Source organism: Marmota monax, unplaced genomic scaffold (assembly GCF_021218885.2).
Source record: "Marmota monax isolate L192 unplaced genomic scaffold, Marmota_monax_Labrador192_F-V1.1 WCK01_AAM20220418_F8-fsc00009, whole genome shotgun sequence".
Lineage (NCBI taxonomy): Eukaryota > Metazoa > Chordata > Mammalia > Rodentia > Sciuridae > Marmota > Marmota monax.
Genome location: NW_026694710.1, coordinates 1,787,807 through 1,807,263, shown reverse-complemented (window position 1 = coordinate 1,807,263; position 19,457 = coordinate 1,787,807).

Genomic DNA, 19,457 nt, shown 5'->3' with positions numbered 1-19,457 from the left:
GTAATATCGCCATTTTGATGATGTTAGTTCTGCCTATCCATGAACAGGGTATATTTTTCTATCTTCTAAGATCTTCTTCTACTTCTCTTTTTAGGGTTTTGTAGTTTTCATTATATAAATCTTTCACCTCTTTTGTTAGGTTGATTCCCAAGTATTTTATTTTTTTTGAGGATATTGTGAATGGAGTGTTTTTCCTCAATTCCGTTTCAGAAGTTTTGTCGCTGATATACAGAAATGCCTTTGATTTATGCGTGTTGATTTTATATCCTGCCACTTTGCTGAATTCATTTATTAGTTCTAGTAGTTTTTTTGTAGACCCTTTTGGGTCTTCTAGGTATAGAATCATGTCATCTGCAAATAGTGATAATTTAAGTTCTTCCTTTCCTATTTTTATGCCTTTAATTTCTTTCATCTGTCTAATTGCTCTGGCCAGTGTTTCGAGACCTATATTGAATAGAAGTGGTGATAGAGGGCATCCCTGTCTTGTTCCAGATTTTAGGGGGAATGCCTTCAATTTTTCTCCATTGAGAATGATGCTAGCCTGAGGCTTAGCATAGATAGCTTTTACAATGTCGAGGTAAGTTCCTGTTATCCCTAGTTTTTCTAATGTTTTGAACATAAAGGGATGCTGTACTTTGTCGAATGCTTTTTCTGCGTCTATCGAGATGATCATATGGTTCTTATTTTTAAGTCTATTGATGTGGTGAATAACATTTATTGATTTCCGTATATTGAACCATCCTTGCATCCCAGGGATGAATCCTACTTGATCATGGTGCACAATTTTTTTGATGTGCCTTTGTATCCGATTCGCCAGAATTTTATTGAGGATTTTTGCATCTAGGTTCATCAGAGATATTGGTCTGTAGTTTTCTTTCTTTGAGGTGTCTTTGTCTGGTTTCGGAATCAGGGTGATGTTGGCCTCATAGAATGAATTTGGCAGAGCTCCTTCTTTTTCTATTTCCTGAAATAACTTGAAAAGTATTGGTATTAATTCTTCCTTAAAGGTTTTGTAAAACTCCGCTGTATACCCATCCGGTCCTGGGCTTTTCTTGGTTGGAAGTCTTTTGATTGCTTCTTCTATTTCATCTATTGTTATTGGTCTGTTTAAGTTGTGAGTATCCTCCTGACTCAGTCTGGGCAAATCATATGACTTAAGGAATTTATCGATGTCTTCACTATCTTCTATTTTATTGGAATATAGGTTTTCAAAATAATTTCTAATTGTCTTCTGTATTTCTGTAGTGTCTGTTGTGATATTGCCTTTTTCATCCCGTATGTTAGTGATTTGAGTTCTCTCTCTTCTTCTCTTCGTTAGCATGGCTAAGGGTCTGTCGATCTTATTTATTTTTTCAAAGAACCAACTTTTAGTTTTGTTAATTTTTTCAATAGTTTCTTTTGTTTCAATTTCGTTGATTTCTGCTCTGATTTTAATTATTTCTTGCCTTCTGCTACATTTGCTGTTGTTTTGCTCTTCCTTTTCTAGGGCTTTGAGATGAAGTGTGAGCTCATTTATTTGTTGGTTTTTCCTTTTTTTGAGGAATGACCTCCAAGCGATGAATTTCCCTCTTAAAACTGCTTTCATTGTGTCCCATAGATTCCGATATGTTGTGTCTGTATTTTCATTTATCTCTAAGAATTTTTTGATTTCTTCCTTTATGTCTTCTGTAACCCATTGATCATTCAGTAACATATTGTTCATTTTCCATGTGATGTAGGGTTTTTCCTTCCTTCTTTTATCATTGATTTCCAGTTTCATTCCATTATGATCAGATAAAATGCATGGTATTATCTCCACCCCTGTATATTTACTGAGGGTTGCCCTATGGCATAATATATGGTCTATTTTTGAGGAGGATCCATGTGCTGCTGAGAAAAAAGTATATCCACTTGATGATGGTTGATATATTCTATATATGTCAGTTAAGTCTAGGTTGTTGATTGTGATATTGAGTTCTATAGTTTCTTTGTTCAGCTTTTGTTTGGAGGATCTGTCCAATTGTGAGAGAGGTGTGTTGAAGTCACCCATAATTATTGTGTTGTGGTCTATTTGATTCTTGAACTTGAGGAGAATTTGTTTTATGAACGTCGCAGCACCATTATTTGGTGCATAAATATTGATAATTGTTATGTCTTGTTGGTGAATGGTTCCTTTTAACAGTATATAATGTCCTTCCTTATCCCTTTTGATTAATTTAGTCTTGAAGTCAATTTTATTCAATATGAGGATGGCCACCCCTGCTTGCTTACGAGGACCGTGTGCGTGGTATATTTTTTCCCAACCTTTCACCTTCAGCCTGTGTATGTCTTTTCCAATCAGATGTGTCTCCTGGAGGCAGCATATTGTTGGATTTGTTTTTTTAATCCATGTTACCAGCCTATGTCGCTTTATTGGAGAGTTTAAGCCATTAATGTTTAGAGTTACTATTGATATATGGTTTGTACTTCCAGCCATGTTTGATTATTTATCTTCTTCCTTTTTTTTTTTTTTAGTTTAGTTTGTTTCTCCATGGTTAGCTTTCCCCCCGCCCTCTGTCTTTATAGAGGCACTTCCCACTGATGGTTTTGGTTATTGTTTTTCATTTCTTCCTCGTGTAGTGTTTTGCTCAAGATACTTTGCAATGCTGGTTTTCTGGCTGCAAATTCTTTTAGCTTTTGTTTATCATGAAAGATTTTTATTTCGTTATCGTACCTGAAGCTTAATTTTGCTGGATACAGAATTCTTGGTTGGCATCCATTGTCTTTCAGTGTTTGAAATACGTTGTTCCAGGATCTTCTCGCTTTCAGCGTCTGTGATGAAAAATCCGTTGTTAACCTTATTGGTTTACCCCTGAATATAATCTGCCTCCTTTCTCTTGTAGCTTTTAGTATTTTCTCTTTGTTCTGTATATTGGATATCTTCATAACAATGTGTCTTGGCGTTGGTCTACTGTGATTTTGTGTGCTCAGTGTCCTGTATGCATCTACAACTTGTATATCCGTTTCCTTTTTTATTTCTGGAAAGTTTTCTGAATTATTTCTTTCAGCAGGTTACTCATTCCCTTGGTTTGAATCTCTGTACCTTCTTCTATCCCGATGACTTGTAGGTTTGGTTTCTTTATGTTATCCCATATCTCTTGGATGTTTTTCTCATGGTTTTTAACCAGACTTTCTGAGTTGGCTAGGCTCTTTTCAAGATGATATATTTTGTCTTCATTATCTGATGTTCTGGCTTTTACTTGCTCCACTCTGTTAGTGATACTCTCAATTGAGTTTTTAATTTGGTTTATCGTTTCCTTCATTTCTAGAATTATTGTTTGTTTTTTTTTTATAATCTCAATCTCCTGATAAAGATGCTTAACTTCTTCTTTTATCTGTCTATGTAATTCATTTTCAAAGTGTTCTTTCACTGTTTGGATTTGCTGTCTCATATCTTCTTTAAGGTTCCATTCCATCTGTCTAAGGTATTCCTTGAGTTCTTTATATGACCATTTTTCTGCTGACTCTAGGTCCTCCTGAATATTTAGGCTGTCCTTCATTGTTTGTACTCCTTTTCTTCCTTGCTTTTTTATGCTGCTCATGTTACTTCTTGTTCTGTTTGACTGCTGAGTTACTGTTTACTCTTATAGATTTATTTGATGCTTGAGAGGAAAGATATTAGAAGGGAAGGGAAGAAGTCACTAAAGAGAATGAGAGTAGGCAGGTAGAATTCAAGGAAGGGGGAATAAGAAAATTGAAAAGAAATGAAAAGACAAAAGAAACAAGAATAACAAAGATTAGATAATAAAGAAAGAAAGAAAAGATGAAAAAAAATTTTTAACAAAAATAATAGTGATAATAAAAAATGAAAATTAAAATTTAAAAATAATAATAATAATAATAAAATAAAAAAAAATTAAAAAAATAGAAACATTGAAAAAAAAGTTAAAGAACAACAACAAATAAAAATTGAAAATGAAAGAAAAAGAAGAAAAAAAAAGAAAAAGAAAAGAAAAAAAATGATAATAATAATAATAATAAATGCAGTCCTAGAGTTCTATTAACTTCTCTTCCAGTAGGTGGAGCTGTGCCCACTGGGCCAAGCTTCTCCTCTCAATAGGTGGGAACCATTCACTGTGCAGCAGCTCTTTCTCCTAGACTGGGTGGGTCTCCAATCCTGAGTGTCTAGGGCCTTGTCTTGTGTTTCCTCAAGCCAGGCCGTGCTCACCTGTGGCGCTCACCACAATACTGGCTACACGCCAGGTCTGCTGCTCCTGGGAGCCCTGTTTTCATGAACACCTGGGCTCACTCTCCCTGTTTGCCTCCCTCAGACCCTAAGTTTGTAGAGCTTGGGGCTGAGATCCCCCAGCGAATTTGCTTGCCCTCCTGTAGCCACGCCCCCGGTAGCTGGTGCAAGAGACCTCAGTTGTCAGCACTGGTGGGAGCGGTAGCCGGGAGTTCCGTGTCCCGCGCCACTCCTGATTCCCTCGGTCTGGTTATTGCGTTCACAGGAGAGCTGGGAGTGGCCCTTAAGTTTTCCCTGCTGTGTGGAGAGAGATGACTAGGGGATTACACACCTGTCGCGCTGGTTTCAATGCAGTTATCTCCTCCGCCCGTGACGCCATTTCTCTGCCATGGTGATATCCCATGCAAATGGTGACCGTTTGTTCCCTTTGCCGGATGACCAATGCAACGGGTGGGTCCTGACTGTCTCTCCCAATCCCCGTTTCAGTCCTGTGGCCACTGCCTATGAAGGCTCCGTTGGCTTTTACCTCTGTAAGTTCCTAAGGGCCGGCCAATTATTTCAGTGGGATCGTTAGTGCTGAGTCACACGAAGCAGGTGAACCAGAGCTTAATTGCCTCCGATTCGGGCTCTGTGTGTGTGTTCTGAGGGGCCCAGCCTGTACACCCCAGATCCACGTCAGCTCAGCATTGCCTAGTGATCCTGAGCAAACAGCATTTAGACAGTTTACGGCTCCCTATGCCCGCGCAGTTGAAGATGTCAGAGACTTGATCTCTCTGCGCCTGCCACCATGTTACATCTCCTCAGTGATATTCATGTTGCCCTTACAGCTTCCTGGTATAAGCAAGTTCTTGGGATTATACAAACTGCTGCTTCTGTTTCCAGTCCAGATTTCTAGAAATGAAATCCTGCCGCCGTCGCCTCCGTCTCTGGGCCGCGCTCACGAGTGCCGCACTTGTCTGCGACCCTAGCAGAGCCACCCTGGCCTCCGCAGCTCTTCAGCCCGGTGCCCGGCCCCAGGGCCCCAAGAGGCTGCCGCCGCGGCTCTCCATCCCCCTCCTCCGGAGCACGGGTCCCCTGGCAGGGGGGTGCAGAACGACCCCAGAACAGGCTCTGCCCGAAGGTGCAGCGGCGAACAGGCCACCGAGACGCTCGAGGCTGCAGTCCAGCCTTCGGAGGACAGGGCTCGGCACTCAGCCCAGCTCCAACCTCTAGGTGCGGCTGCCGGACAGTGTATACAGAGCCACCAAGACAGCAAGCTGAAAGCAAATGGCGGCTCCCGCGGAGTGGATTTTCGGCACAGAAACGACAGCCCCGCCAACAATCCCAATCCACAAACTCTCCCTGTATAAAAAATTATTCAAAAGAAAAAAAAGGCGGGGCGCACCGAGCTTTCTTTGCCTCGGGTACTTACAATGCACTGCTGATTACACATTAGGCTTCTCCGCTCCGGGCAGAGCGAAGGGAAAGAGGAAGCAGATGATGATGATATACTTCTTAAAACTTAAGGAAAACAAGTTTTATTTAAAATGTTTTAAAAACAATGTGCAATCGATAAGATAGGCCCCAGACTATTTAGAAGAGTGTAATCAGTCACAGACTAATTAGTACACTCTAGCCAAGGGCCTTTCCAGAGCAGCACCTGTCTAGTTGTTAGTGTTCACACCTGGAGGCCCATTTTAAGCACTTCTGTTATAGTAGCTTAAACAGATATCTATTTGCAAATATTTATGAATGTTTAGCTATTCTGAGAGGTTACAAAATATAAAAATTGCTTTGACTATTTTAAAGTAAATGTACTACCCAGATAATCAATACAATGAAATGAAGATCATTCTAATGATAAGGTAATAGATAATATTGTGTTTTATACTTTCATGCAATGACCATTTTGGCTGTCCAAACAACAGAACCAGATCTGTGGTATGTGTATTTGTGTTTAATAAATTTTGATTTATAACTTTCACTAATTTCTGAGAGCAGCACTAGCAACTAGAAGGCTCCTTTTTGCTATGTGCAATGATAACTATGGGTATGTGAGTTTTCAAGGAGATTTTGGAGCACGGCAGATTTACACTGTATAACACATCCATGGAAAAAAATGAGTTTCACTGGGAGATTCCTAGAGCTACTGGTACACTGGGCATTTCACTCAGAAGAGATCAGAGAATAGAAGAAACCTGCAGCCAAGGGAATTGGGGTTTGAAGTATTGCCTAAGGAACTGGGGACTGAAATGTCAAGCACTTTGGAAATGGGAAGTAACTAATGTCTATTTTTGTACATGTGATGTATACTAGGCATATGTAAATACATAGAAAATAGAACAAGCATTTAGACAATATTCACACAGCATTTGACAGCATATCCATGTTTAATTCAAATTAGATCTTTTAAGAAAAAAAGGCAATGGATAAGTGAGAGAAAATGTAGATGTGCTTCATTTTCAATTTATAAAGGAGGGGTTTGTTTCTTGCTCTGTAAATGAGAAGAATTTAAGATTAAGATGGGAGTCAGGGTAAGCCTGTCATATTTCACATTTGACTCCCCTTAGATGTGTCCCAAAGCATTTGAAATAAGGTCAAGGCTGCTTATATGAATTGTAGGATCCCATTGATCTGGCTATCTTCTTATAGAACTTTATTTAAAACTGTTATTAATTCTTTTTATATGTAGTATTTTGTAAATAAATGCAGGTATCCTATTATTTCTATAGCTTTTTAATGTATTCATTAATCTTGAAAAAAAAAGTTTTATCTCCATAACTTTAATCTGATTTTAGAGTAAATATTCATGTTGCTTCACCTCAACATTGTGTAATCAATGAGGGCTCTTTTTCTTTCTCTGGTGTTGAAACCAGATTTAAAGATAGGCAGTTAGTGTAGTTAGGTAAATCAGGTCTAATATCAAGGTAAGATAAAGAAAATGGAGAACATTATCAAGAATGGAGTCCAGGAAACCAGAACAGCACCTGGGGAAATTGAAATGTTAATGTCCCCAAGGCCCAGAACCCATCCTAAGGAACTGTTAATAAAGTAGCTCCCAGCAAACAGGGAGGTGCTAATCAAACCATCCCAGACCCTTCCTGCCCAGATTACTCCTCCAGTCCACCTGTCTCCCACCTTTTTGGCCTTCCCACCTGCATTCTATCACTGCAGGATAGAGGGAAACAAAGGAAGACCTTAGCTATAAAAAGGGGAAGACCTCCCCCCTCTAAGGATTCCGCCTTTTGGGTCCCCTTCTTCCTCCAGGGAAGTCTTTTGGGCTGTCCTTTAATAAAGCCTTCCACTTTCCACTCTACACTTGCCTGGGCTTGCTTCTCTGGTGTTACACTTCAGTATTTAGGAAAGCAAGGACTCCTTAAACAGCTGTAACAGTGTTTCAGTAACTATCAAAGTGCCTATATTATAATAAGTGTTTGGTAAGTATTTAGTACAAGTGAATAAAGGATTATATTAAATATCCACATATGAAGTCTTTGGTATAGGATTTTGTTTTTTGTAGTGCCAAAAGACAGATTCAAGTAAATATTTTGTATAAGCATTTTTGGAAACCAGTAATGAACAAATTTATGAATAATAGCAAAAAGAGTATTTAATATCAATTGGGAAAAATCTCTATTATGAGATATTGTGCATATCTTTAATGATGGAAGTGTATTTTTCCTCCCTATGAGGGAAGTTTTATTTATGTATTTTTCCTCCCTATGAAGGAAGTTTTATTTATGTTTTCATAGCCATGTTACTTATGAGGCATTTAGATTGATGTAAGACATTTTTTGCCTGTGGGTCTCAGTGACCAAAAACCACTACAAGAAAAACTTAGAGAAGGAAAAGTTTATTTTGGGCTTACGGTTTCAGAGGTTCTGTTTATGGAGAATCAACTCTATTGTTCTGGACCTGAGATAAAGCAGAACATCATGGTGGATAGGTACGGCTGAGGAAATCCGCTCAGCTCAGGGCAACCTGGAGGCAGAGAGCCTGGGGAGCCAGAGATAAGGGCACAACCTTAGTGTCCTACTTTCTCCAGCCATGTCCTACCCAACAGTGTATTCGAATTATTAATCCATTGTTGCAACACATGTTGTCGCAACACACACGACTAAACCAGTCAGGGTCACTCCAAGTGAATTTGGGAACTAAATAAAGACACAGGCACAGAAAGTACCTTTTCTTTGGGTTCAGTGACTGCTCCTCAGCCACAGCTCCCACAAGGGAGACAAAGCAGGCAAGAAAAAGAGAAAGGAGTACATTCTGAACCCTTTTATGGGGAAAAGCCATTCAAATGAGGCAAGCGGTCAGGTTTCAGGGGGTTGAGTGTGCTTTTGTGATGTCTTGCTGTCAGCAGATTGACATCTTGGAAGTCCATACCTATCTCATGTGCAGTGTCGGGATTATAGGCAGAGCAAGCAAAAACGACACATATGTCATCAGCCCACACAGAGAGGCAACATCAGTCCAGTCCACTTTGTGTGCTCAATGCTCATAGTTCACACACAGCCCATGGCTGGCTCACCACATACATAGCTCCTGTCCAGAGTGGTTCCCAACAATCCATCAGATGGATTAATCCACCGATGAAGTTGCATCTCTTATCATTGCCTACAGGGCCCAACTCTGAATCTTTCTGTATTGGAGAACATGCTTTGAAAACATGAGCTTTTCAGGAGACATTTCTAGATCCGAGCCATAACAATAAAAAACTGAATAAGAGCACATGACCAGCAACATGCAGAAGGGAGATATAATTTCTGGCAGCTTATCTTTCAGTCTTTTACTCTCTAAATGGTTTCCCCTAGTAGTTCAAAGTGCTTCATTAAAACCAAGGTGGTTGTGTTTATTGTAGGAAAGTGTGAAGATGCCACTTATTATTTCATTCAACAAATGCTTCTTGACCACTTTTTAATGGTGCATGCTATGCTACACTCTGGGATATAATGCAAATAAGAAGAGATAAATCCTGCTCCACAAAACTACTTATTCAGGATCAGAGCCAGTATTGCACAAACATTAATATTCTTATCTCAGAAAAAGCTCAAGTCTGCCACTTAGTTCTATTACCCTGTGCTAGTAACTTAACCTCTCCTTTCCTCAGTTTCCTCATCTTAAAATTACTATTTCATAGCAATATATAAGTTAAAGCATAATAATAAGCTTAGTACAGAACATAGGTAAAACTAACCTCATTTTGGTGGCACAAACACTAAAAAATAAATCAGACTAAGTAATTTAAGTGCTCCAAGAAAAAGAAGCAAAGTAGTCTATGTGAGCATTGACCAAATAACGTACCCTGTTCTAAGGATAAGGGTGGCAGGAAGCAAGTTTTGTAGGGTGAGGAGTTAACCCAGGAAAACCAACATATACCTGCTGTGAGACAAAATGTGGCATCTTGACATTGACCATAAAAAGGAGGGCAAGGCTTCATATCAGCAAGAATAAATTCTCTAAGAATCCTTGAACAATGGATGACCCTCGACCAGCCCATTTCAGAAAGGTATTCAATCAAGACTTGACCTCTCCCTTGAGCCCACAGCAATATGAAATTTTGAGGTTAAGATAAAAATGGAGAGATAGATAAATGCAAGTAACATCCCATTTTGAAACTCTCTAGATAATAGACTTTCCATACCTGGTTATAGCTATATCAATTTATTTTCCTGTCTCTCTCAGTTTTGAAAATCTATTATATAAACCAAAAATAAAGAGAACCAAAAGACACTATGTAAAAGTAAGGAAAGAATAAACAAAGCCAAAGCTAGTAATAAATCACTTTCTTTCTTTTATGTTTGCATGTCTTTCCTGTTATCTATACAAATTAAGATTTGTTGATTTGCTCCCTATCATGAGAAATGTCTTGTGTGGTCTAAGGACATTGCTACACAGATGCTTATACTTGTATTTCATAAAGATGAAGAAAAATATATTAATAGTATATTAACTAGAAACTGGTTACATAGAAATACAACATATAATTAAAAATAAACTTCACTCATAATCTGATTACTTGAAGATAATTCAAAGTATTGTCAAATTTATACATGGTAAAAAATTGTGACATATTTCCAGCTACTTTATTTTCTGTAGACCTTTAGAAATTGTTAACCAACCTGTGTACAAGTTAGAAACTTCTAAACAATACCTTTAGTTTTGAGAATAATATTTGAGATATGTAATTACAATTATCATAATGACAATTAATACATAAATAATATATTAAGAAAATTATATATTTTTATTAAGATGTACCAAATTATATTTTTAAAAATTTCTTAACAAGTAAACTTAATTTATAGCAAAGTTAATGAACTATTTTAATTATTTCTGAACATCTTCTGTTCTATAAAAGCAGTGTGAACTTTTGATGTGACACATTAGTTATTGTGTTATGATAGACATTTGCTTCTTAATATCCATGAGGGGCTTCTTTCCAGGCCCCACTTAAACACAAGAATCTGTGGGTGCTCAAGTCCCTTACGTAAAATGGCCTAGTGTTTACATAGGAACTACTCACACCCTTCCATATACTGTACACTTAAAATCACTTCTAGATTACTTATCGTACTTAATACAATGTAAATGCTGTGTAAATAATTGTTGTAATGCATTGTTTAGGACATACTGGCAAGAAAACATCTGCATATATTTCAGTCTGTTTGAAACTATGAATGCAGGACATGAAGATATAATTGCAGATAAGAAGAGTTGGTTATAGTAAGGAATCATGTTATGATAAGAAAGCTTGATGTTATAAGGGACCATTTTAAGCTCTTCAGTGACATGTCGATAAGTGACCATCCGTACAGTGTATTTGGCACATGTCGAAGGGCACAGACTCCACTGCCTCCGTCACCTTTCAGGCTTCCATTCCTTTCTCCTTACCCATTTTATAGTCTAAACACTAGTTCTTGAATGTAAAAACAACTTAGACCATACAGGGAGGAAATCAGTAGAGGAGAACAGAGCAAGGTGTATGGTGAAGACCATATGGATCTAGTTTTTGCTATATTCAGGAGCTTGACTTTTTTTTTTTTACTACTCCACTCCATCAAGGAAGTATGAAAAGGTTATGGGCCAGAGTGAAATGTCTGTGGAGAAGAAGAGGGAGTTACCAAAGAAAGCTTACATGGTTGTCACTAACTGAGCCAATACTCTAGGACTTCCCCTTGAGCTAATGTTGCGGGTACCTGAGGGAGCAGGCAGGCAGAGGGGAGCTGGGGAGCTAAGATGAGGCTCCTCGGCCTTGAAAGGAGGAAGAGAGGAAGAGGACGTTCACAATGTCACACCATCAAAATATGTCAATTGTATTCCTGATAATCCAGATTATACACACAGTTTCCCTCCCATGGACCTGATCAAGGGGACCCCAAATGAACAGTCCCCTCCAAAACCACCCCTTATACATGTTGACAACTGTAGAGCAAGTAAGCAAAAATCCCTCAGCCTTGAATGAGGAATGAGTGGTTTCCACATGTGCACTCTCCACACACCTGACATTGTAGCTTACTAAGCTCCACAGCTAGGGCCTGAAGCCGTAAAAGGATAGGGATTTGTGTGGGTATGGAGGATGAAGGAGGAAGGGGTGTACATACAATAAGTCCTCTGGGGAACAAACTCTCTCCCATTCAAGAACTTTTCCAGCTAGAATAATTCTTCACATCTGAAGTAAATAAAATATCTTCAGCCAATTTCACCCCCAGTATCCCCTTATATACACTCCAAATCTATGTGCTAATTTCCAAAATAGAATGCAGAGCAAGTTATGTTTCCTGGATAAATCTTATCTACTTGAATGCATACCATTAAATAATTGGACTACTTATTGCAATTACTGTTATACCATTTACCAACAATTGCACAAGTACAGTAAGTAGTTCAGTCTGCAGCTGTAACTGTGCAAATTGACTACGATGTAGGCCTCATATTAATGGCACTTTTTTTTTTTTTGACCATGTTCAGGGCTCCCTATTTGTTGCCATTTTGAATTTAATGATGATGTATTCATTAAAAGCTATACCCCTGCTATCTGTTCCATTACTGTCAGGTACTTTCATAATTAAAGTTGTTGCTATTGAAGATGCTTGATATTTCTTGCCCTGAAATTGCTTTATCATCACAGTACATGTTTAATCTAAGTACAATAATTTTATCCTTGATAAAGTCTGTCTCAAATAATTGAGAACCTGTGAGTCTAAGAGGTAAATAGGATTAACTTTATTCTCCAGAAATGTTTTCTTTATTTCAATTTGTTTTTCAGATCCTTGCCTAGGAGAACACATTAAGTTATATTTTCTAATTGTTATTAAGGCTATTCCGTTCTTTTAGAGTATATTTATGAATTTTTTAAAGTTATTTTATCTAAGGATTTCAATCATTGTTATCCATATAATTATTATGAAATGCTAAAGTATTAGAACTCTGTTTTGGAATTTGTAGAAGTTTAACCATGGTTTACAACTGTGTTATGAGAAGTAAGAATTAATTAAAAATCATAACACTTTAAAATATTATTTCTAAATTTATAATAAACAAATTTTATTATTAAGAAAAATCTGTCACATAAATCTAATAATTATGTGTGTAAGTAGACCAAATATGATTATTTGTTTTTACAGAATGTTTTAAATATCAGACTTAGTATTTTCTTCTAAATATAGACTATGTGAAATTTATTAATATTTTTTACAATGGGAAAATAGAAAATTAAATACTACATACTATGTTTTAAATTGCTTCAACTCTATAAAATAAGTCATATTCTGTGGTTACTAATAAAAAATATGTTGATCCTAGTAAGAAATGCTGTTTAAAAGTCTCATAACTATATAATCTAATGGAAGAGATGAAGCCTGGAATTAACCAATAAACAGATCTTAAAGGATCTTTCTAATAGTGTGAAATTTTGGTTTTATCCTGAGGGAAATGTGGGGTTATCATTTTTAATATGCTCCTTCCTCCAAGAGGTCTTCCCTGATAGCCAGATCTAAAATGACAGACCCTGTAATTGTGTATATGTTTCTTCTCTTTGTAGCACCTGCATGGCCAACCATGAATTTATTTGTCTTTATTTTTCTCACTTCTTAAGTTAAAATCTAATCTCCATATGGGCAAGAACTATATTTTCTAGTTTATATTGTTGCTGTTATTTGCCGCCGTATCCCCAGAACCAACAATAGTATCTGGAAAATAAGTTATTGGTGAGTGACTGAATTATAACTAGCCTAATAAGTGTGTGAATTGCATACAACTTGTACCAGTTCACACTGGCAATTTCACTAATCAGAAAATACATAAAATCTGAAAGTAAGAATGTAACCTTAGTCCCAAAGTAGCGCAAAATGTGAAAGTTACAGACTTGTTCCCTAATTCAAATGCTTCACAACCATTGGGGAAAGTCTTTGCCTTACTCATGAAACTTACTTATTCATTTTATGTTAAATTAATTTATGTGTTAATCTGAATTATAGTCCTATGTCAAATTAGAAAATCAGGATATTGGAGAAAAAGAAAAGTGGTCTACTGTATAGTCAGAGCAATTTTTTTAAATTCAAATATTATCAAATCACATTCCTCCATAAGGTGGTTTAAACAGTGCCTCCTCAAACTCATGTCCACTCCAGAATCTATAATCATGATCTTAGATGGCAATAAGATGTCTGTAGATGTAATCACATTAAAATGAGTTTATACTAGATCCCGGTGTTCCATAAATCAAGTGACTATTGTGCTTATAAGGAGACAGAGATTTAGATATGAAAGGACACAAAGAGGAAAGATGTGATCCTAAAGGCAGAAATTGTAATAATATAATTACCAGCTAAGGAGAACAATTTCAAGCTTCCTCCAAAAGCTAGAAAGATCCAGGAATAGGATATGTCCTGGAGCCTTCTGAGTACAGGGCTCTCTTGACACCTTGATTCAAATTTCTGGCTTCTGAGAAATTTTCTTTTTCTTTTTGGTTCCAGGAAATGAACCCAAGATCGCACAAGTGCTGAGTCAAAACCCTGGCCATTTTTAAAATAGTTTTAATTTTGAGACAGGGTCTTGCCAATTGCTTAGAGCCTCCCTAATTTGCTGAGTCTGACTTTTAACTTGAAATTATCCTGCCTCAGCCCACTGAGCTGCTGAGATTGCAGGTATGCACCACTGCACACAATGGCATCTGAAAATTTTGAGAGAATAAATTACTCTTGTTTAAATCATCCAATTGTGGCGATTTGTTATAGCATCTCAAGGAAACTAATATACCTCCTTATTTAAAATACCCCAAAATCTTACAATCATATTAGCCACAGTACCAAATAATATACATACAATATTTGTTCATAAAGTGTTTTGCTAAGAATAGAGTAATTTCACAAAAGTGGAGGAGTTGGCTCAATTTACATTGGATAGAAAGCCATGAATCACAGAGAGGAGATTGAAAGTAGTACCTTCAGAGTCCTGGTTTGAAAGGTTTATCAGTTAGGATGCTCTTGACTGTAGTTACACTGAGGTGGCAAAAACAGCGAAGCCCCTATTTATTTGTGTAACGGATTCTATGATATAGTATTTCCATGGTTGGTTGTTTTAATGGCTCAATGTTATCAGAGACCCGTTCAAATTCTTTAAAATTTCACTCTGACTTTTATTCTCATGGGGTTGCAAAATGGATATGGTAGCTCCAAATATCATGTCCTCATTCAAGATGTCGTGAAGATGGATCTGCAGATGTTTTTAATTGTATTCTTAGAAGAAAACAAAAGAGGTTACCCTCTCTACTCCATTTGCTTTCTTCCCATGAATATCTGCACACAGTTGTAATCTTTTTGTTTGTTTGTTTTTAGGGGCTTAACCTTTGAGTCACATCCCCAGCCCTTTTGATTTTTTTTTTTTTTTTTTTTATTGTTGGTTGTTCAAAACATTACATAGTTCTTGATATATCATCTTTCACACTTTGCTTCAAGTGAGTTATGAACTCCCATTTTTAGCCCATATACAGATTGCAGAATCACATCAATTACACATCCATTGATTTACATATTGCCATACTTGTGACTGTCATGTTCTGCTACCTTTCCTATCCTCTACTATCCCCCCTCCCCTCCCCTCCCCACCCTTCTTCTCTCTCTACCCCCCCTATTGACCTTCATTTCTCCCCCTTGTATTATTTTTCCCTTTCCCCTCATTTCCTCTTGTATGTTCTTTTGTATAACCCTGAGGGTCTCCTTCCATTTCCATGCAATTTCCCTTTTCTCTCCCTTTCCCTCCCACCTCTCATCTCTGTTTAATGTTAATCTTCTTCTCATGCTCTTCGTCCCTACTCTGTTCTTAGTTACTCTCCTTATATCAAAGGAGACATTTGGCATTTGCTTTTTAGGGATTGGCTAGCTTCACTTAGCATAATCTGCTCTAGTGCCATCCATTTCCCTGCAAATTCTATGATTTTGTCATTTTTTAATGCAGAGTAATACTCCATTGTGTATAAATGCCACATTTTTTTAATCCATTCGTCTATTGAAGGGCATCTGGGTTGGTTCCAAAGTCTTGCTATTGTGAATTGAGCTGCTATGAACATAGATGTAGCAGTGTCCCTGTAGCATGCTCTTTTTAGGTCTTTAGGGAATAGACCAAGAAGGGGAATAGCTGGGTCAAATGGTGGCTCCATTCCCAGCTTTCCAAGAAATCTCCATACTGCTTTCCAAATTGGCTGCACCAATTTGCAGTCCCACCAGCAATGTACAAGTGTACCCTTTTCCCCACATCCTCGCCAGTACTTGTTGTTGTTTGACTTCATCATGGCTGCCAATCTTACTGGAGTGAGATGGTATCGTAGGGTGGTTTTGATTTGCATTTCTCTGACTGCTAGAGATGGTGAGCATTGTTTCATGTACTTGTTGATTGATTGTATGTCCTCCTCTGAGAAGTGTCTGTTCAGGTCCTTGGCCCATTTGTTGATTGGGTTGTTAGTTATCTTATTGTCTAATTTTTGGAGTTCTTTGTATACTCTGGATATTAGGGCTCTGTCTGAAGTGTGAGGAGTAAAGATTTGTTCCCAGGATGTAGGCTCTCTATTTACCTCTCTTATTGTTTCTTTAGCTGAGAAAAAACTTTTTAGTTTGAGTAAGTCCCATTTGTTGATTCTAGTTATTAACTTTTGTGCTATGGGTGTCCTATTGAGGAATTTGGAGCCCGACCCCACCGACTGTAGATCGTAGCCAACTTTTTCTTCTATCAGACGGCGTGTCTCTGATTTGATATCAAGCTCCTTGATCCATTTTGAATTAACTTTTGTGCATGGCGAGAGAAAGGGATTCAGTTTCAATTTGTTGCATATGGATTTCCAGTTTTCCCAGCACCATTTGTTGAAGATGCTATCCTTCCTCCATTGCATGCTTTTAGCCCCTTTATCAAATATAAGATAGTTGTAGTTTTGTGGATTGGTTTCTGTGTCCTCTATTCTGTACCATTGGTCCACCCGCCTGTTTTGGTACCAGTACCATGCTGTTTTTGTTACTATTGCTCTGTAGTATAGTTTGAAGTCTGGTATCGCTATACCGCCTGATTCACACTTCCTGCTTAGCATTGTTTTTGCTATTCCAGGTCTTTTATTTTTCCATATGAATTTCATGATTGCTTTCTCTATTTCTACAAGAAATGCCTTTGGGATTTTGATTGGCATTGCATTAAACCTATAGAGAACTTTTGGTAATATCGCCATTTTGATGATGTTAGTTCTGCCTATCCATGAACAGGGTATATTTTTCCATCTTCTAAGATCTTCTTCTATTTCTCTCTTTAGGGTTCTGTAGTTTTCATTGTATAAGTCTTTCACCTCTTTTGTTAGGTTGATTCCCAAGTATTTTATTTTTTTTGAAGATATTGTGAATGGAGTGGTTGTCCTCATTTCCATTTCAGAGGATTTGTCGCTGATATACAGGAATGCCTTAGATTTATGCGTGTTGATTTTATATCATGCCACTTTGCTGAATTCATTTATTAGCTCTAATAGTTTCTTTGTAGAGCCTTTTGGGTCTGCTAGGTATAGAATCATATCATCTGCAAATAGTGATAATTTAAGTTCTTCTTTTCCTATTTTTATGCCTTTAATTTCTTTCGTCTGTCTAATTGCTGTGGCCAGTGTTTCGAGAACTATGTTGAACAGAAGTGGTGAGAGAGGGCATCCCTGTCTTGTTCCAGATTTTAGAGGGAATGCCTTCAATTTTTCTCCATTCAAAATGATGCTAGCCTGAGGCTTAGCATAGATTGCTTTTACAATATTGAGGTATGTTCCTGTTATCCCTAGTTTTTCTAGAGTTTTGAACATAAAGGGATGCTGTACTTTGTCGAATGCTTTTTCCGCATCTATCGAGATGATCATATGGTTCTTATTTTTAAGTCTATTGATGTGGTGAATAACATTTATTGATTTTCGTATATTGAACCAGCCTTGCATCCCAGGGATGAATCCTACTTGATCATGGTGCACAATTTTTTTGATATGTTTTTGTATCCGATTCGCCAGAATTTTATTGAGGATTTTTGCATCTAGGTTCATTAGAGATATTGGTCTGAAGTTTTCTTTCTTTGAAGTGTCTTTGTCTGGTTTAGGTATCAGGGTGATGTTGGCCTCGTAGAATGAATTTGGAAGTTCTCCCTCTTTTTCTATTTCCTGAAGTAGCTTGAAAAGTATTGGTATTAGTTCCTCTTTAAAGGTTTTGTAAAATTCTGCTGTATACCCATCCGGTCCTGGGCTTTTCTTAGTTGGTAGTCTTTTGATGGTTTCTTCTATTTCCTCAATTGATATTGGTCTGTTTAGGTTGTCTATATCCTCCTGACTCAATCTGGTCAGATCATATGACTTAAGAAATTTATCGATGCCTTCACTATCTTCTAATTTATTGGAGTATAAGGATTCAAAATAATTTTTGATTATCTTCTGTATTTCTGAAGTGTCTGTTGTGATATTGCCTTTTTCATCCCGTATGCTAGTAATTTGAGTTCTCTCTCTTCTTCTCTTCGCTAGCATCGCTAAGGGTCTGTCGATTTTGTTTATTTTTTCAAAGAACCAACTTTTAGTTTTGATTTTTTTGAGACAGGGTCTCCCTACTAAGTTGCTGAGGCTGGCCTTGAACTTGATACTCTACTATCTCAGCCTCCTGAGCTGCTGGGATTACAGGTGTATTCTTTCTGATCTTTGCTTTGCTCCTTAAAGGAGGTAGGTGGGGAATGGAAGGTTTACTACCTTGAATCTAGGATAGTTATTGCAGATAAATGGGGTGGGAGGTTAAAAAAGCAATTTTTAAACTTTTGACTTTCAAATTGACACTAGGGGAAATAGCCTTGATAGACAATATTTTTTTTTTTTTTGCCTTCCATCATCCAGGATTTGTTTTTGCAAAAGAAGTCCTCTGTAGGCCTCCAGTTTATGTCACAAAGAAAAAAAAAAAAAAACAGATTCTCCCCACCTTCCCAGGGCAGATGCAAATCCCACAGGCTTAGATTAAGGAGAAAAGTCTAATCAACAGATATGAGGCCGAGGCATCACTGTGGTCACCTGTCTTGTCTCATTCTTTTTGAGCACTGTGTAGTGTCAAAGGGATGGAGACAGAGTCTTCTGCTGGACCAGGTTCTAGAATAAAGAGACTCTACCCACAACTTTCCTCTGAGTCCCACAATAGGCACCAGCTCCCCCAAATTCTGTTCACATGGCAAGGCAGAATAAGTTTCCATACTTGTCTTGTCTAGGTCACAAGGCAAGAGGTATAGGCCCCTCAAGTTCTGTAGGTGGAAATGGATTCACCTTGCTTTAGTAACCACTATAGGCCCCTGCTCCTTGAGCTGAAATTTCTACTACTTTGTATTCAATACTGCTTTTGCAAATCTGGTGAACAGAACACTCACAGAGCAAGTTACACTCTGAAGTTCTACTTCTCACAGATGGGTAGCAAAACAGTAGAAATGGAGGATTCATGGTGAGCTGGTTCCCCAAGGCCCAGGAAATCTGCAAAGAGTGGATGGAATCTTGTCTGCACATGCCTTAGAGCACAGCACTACAGCTGTGAGAACAAATTAATTGCTAGGTAAGGTTTTCTAGGGCATCCTGTACTCAGAAGGGCTGTTCAGGTCAATTCCTCCTTAATTTCAGGCTGTTGCATTCTCAAATATTCTATACTTATTTTTAGAATGAAAAATAATAATTGGGGGTTGCAGAGAATTGAGCCAATTCAATATCACTCAGAGCACTGCCCACACTTTGTAATCCATAAAGGATGTCCAGGAC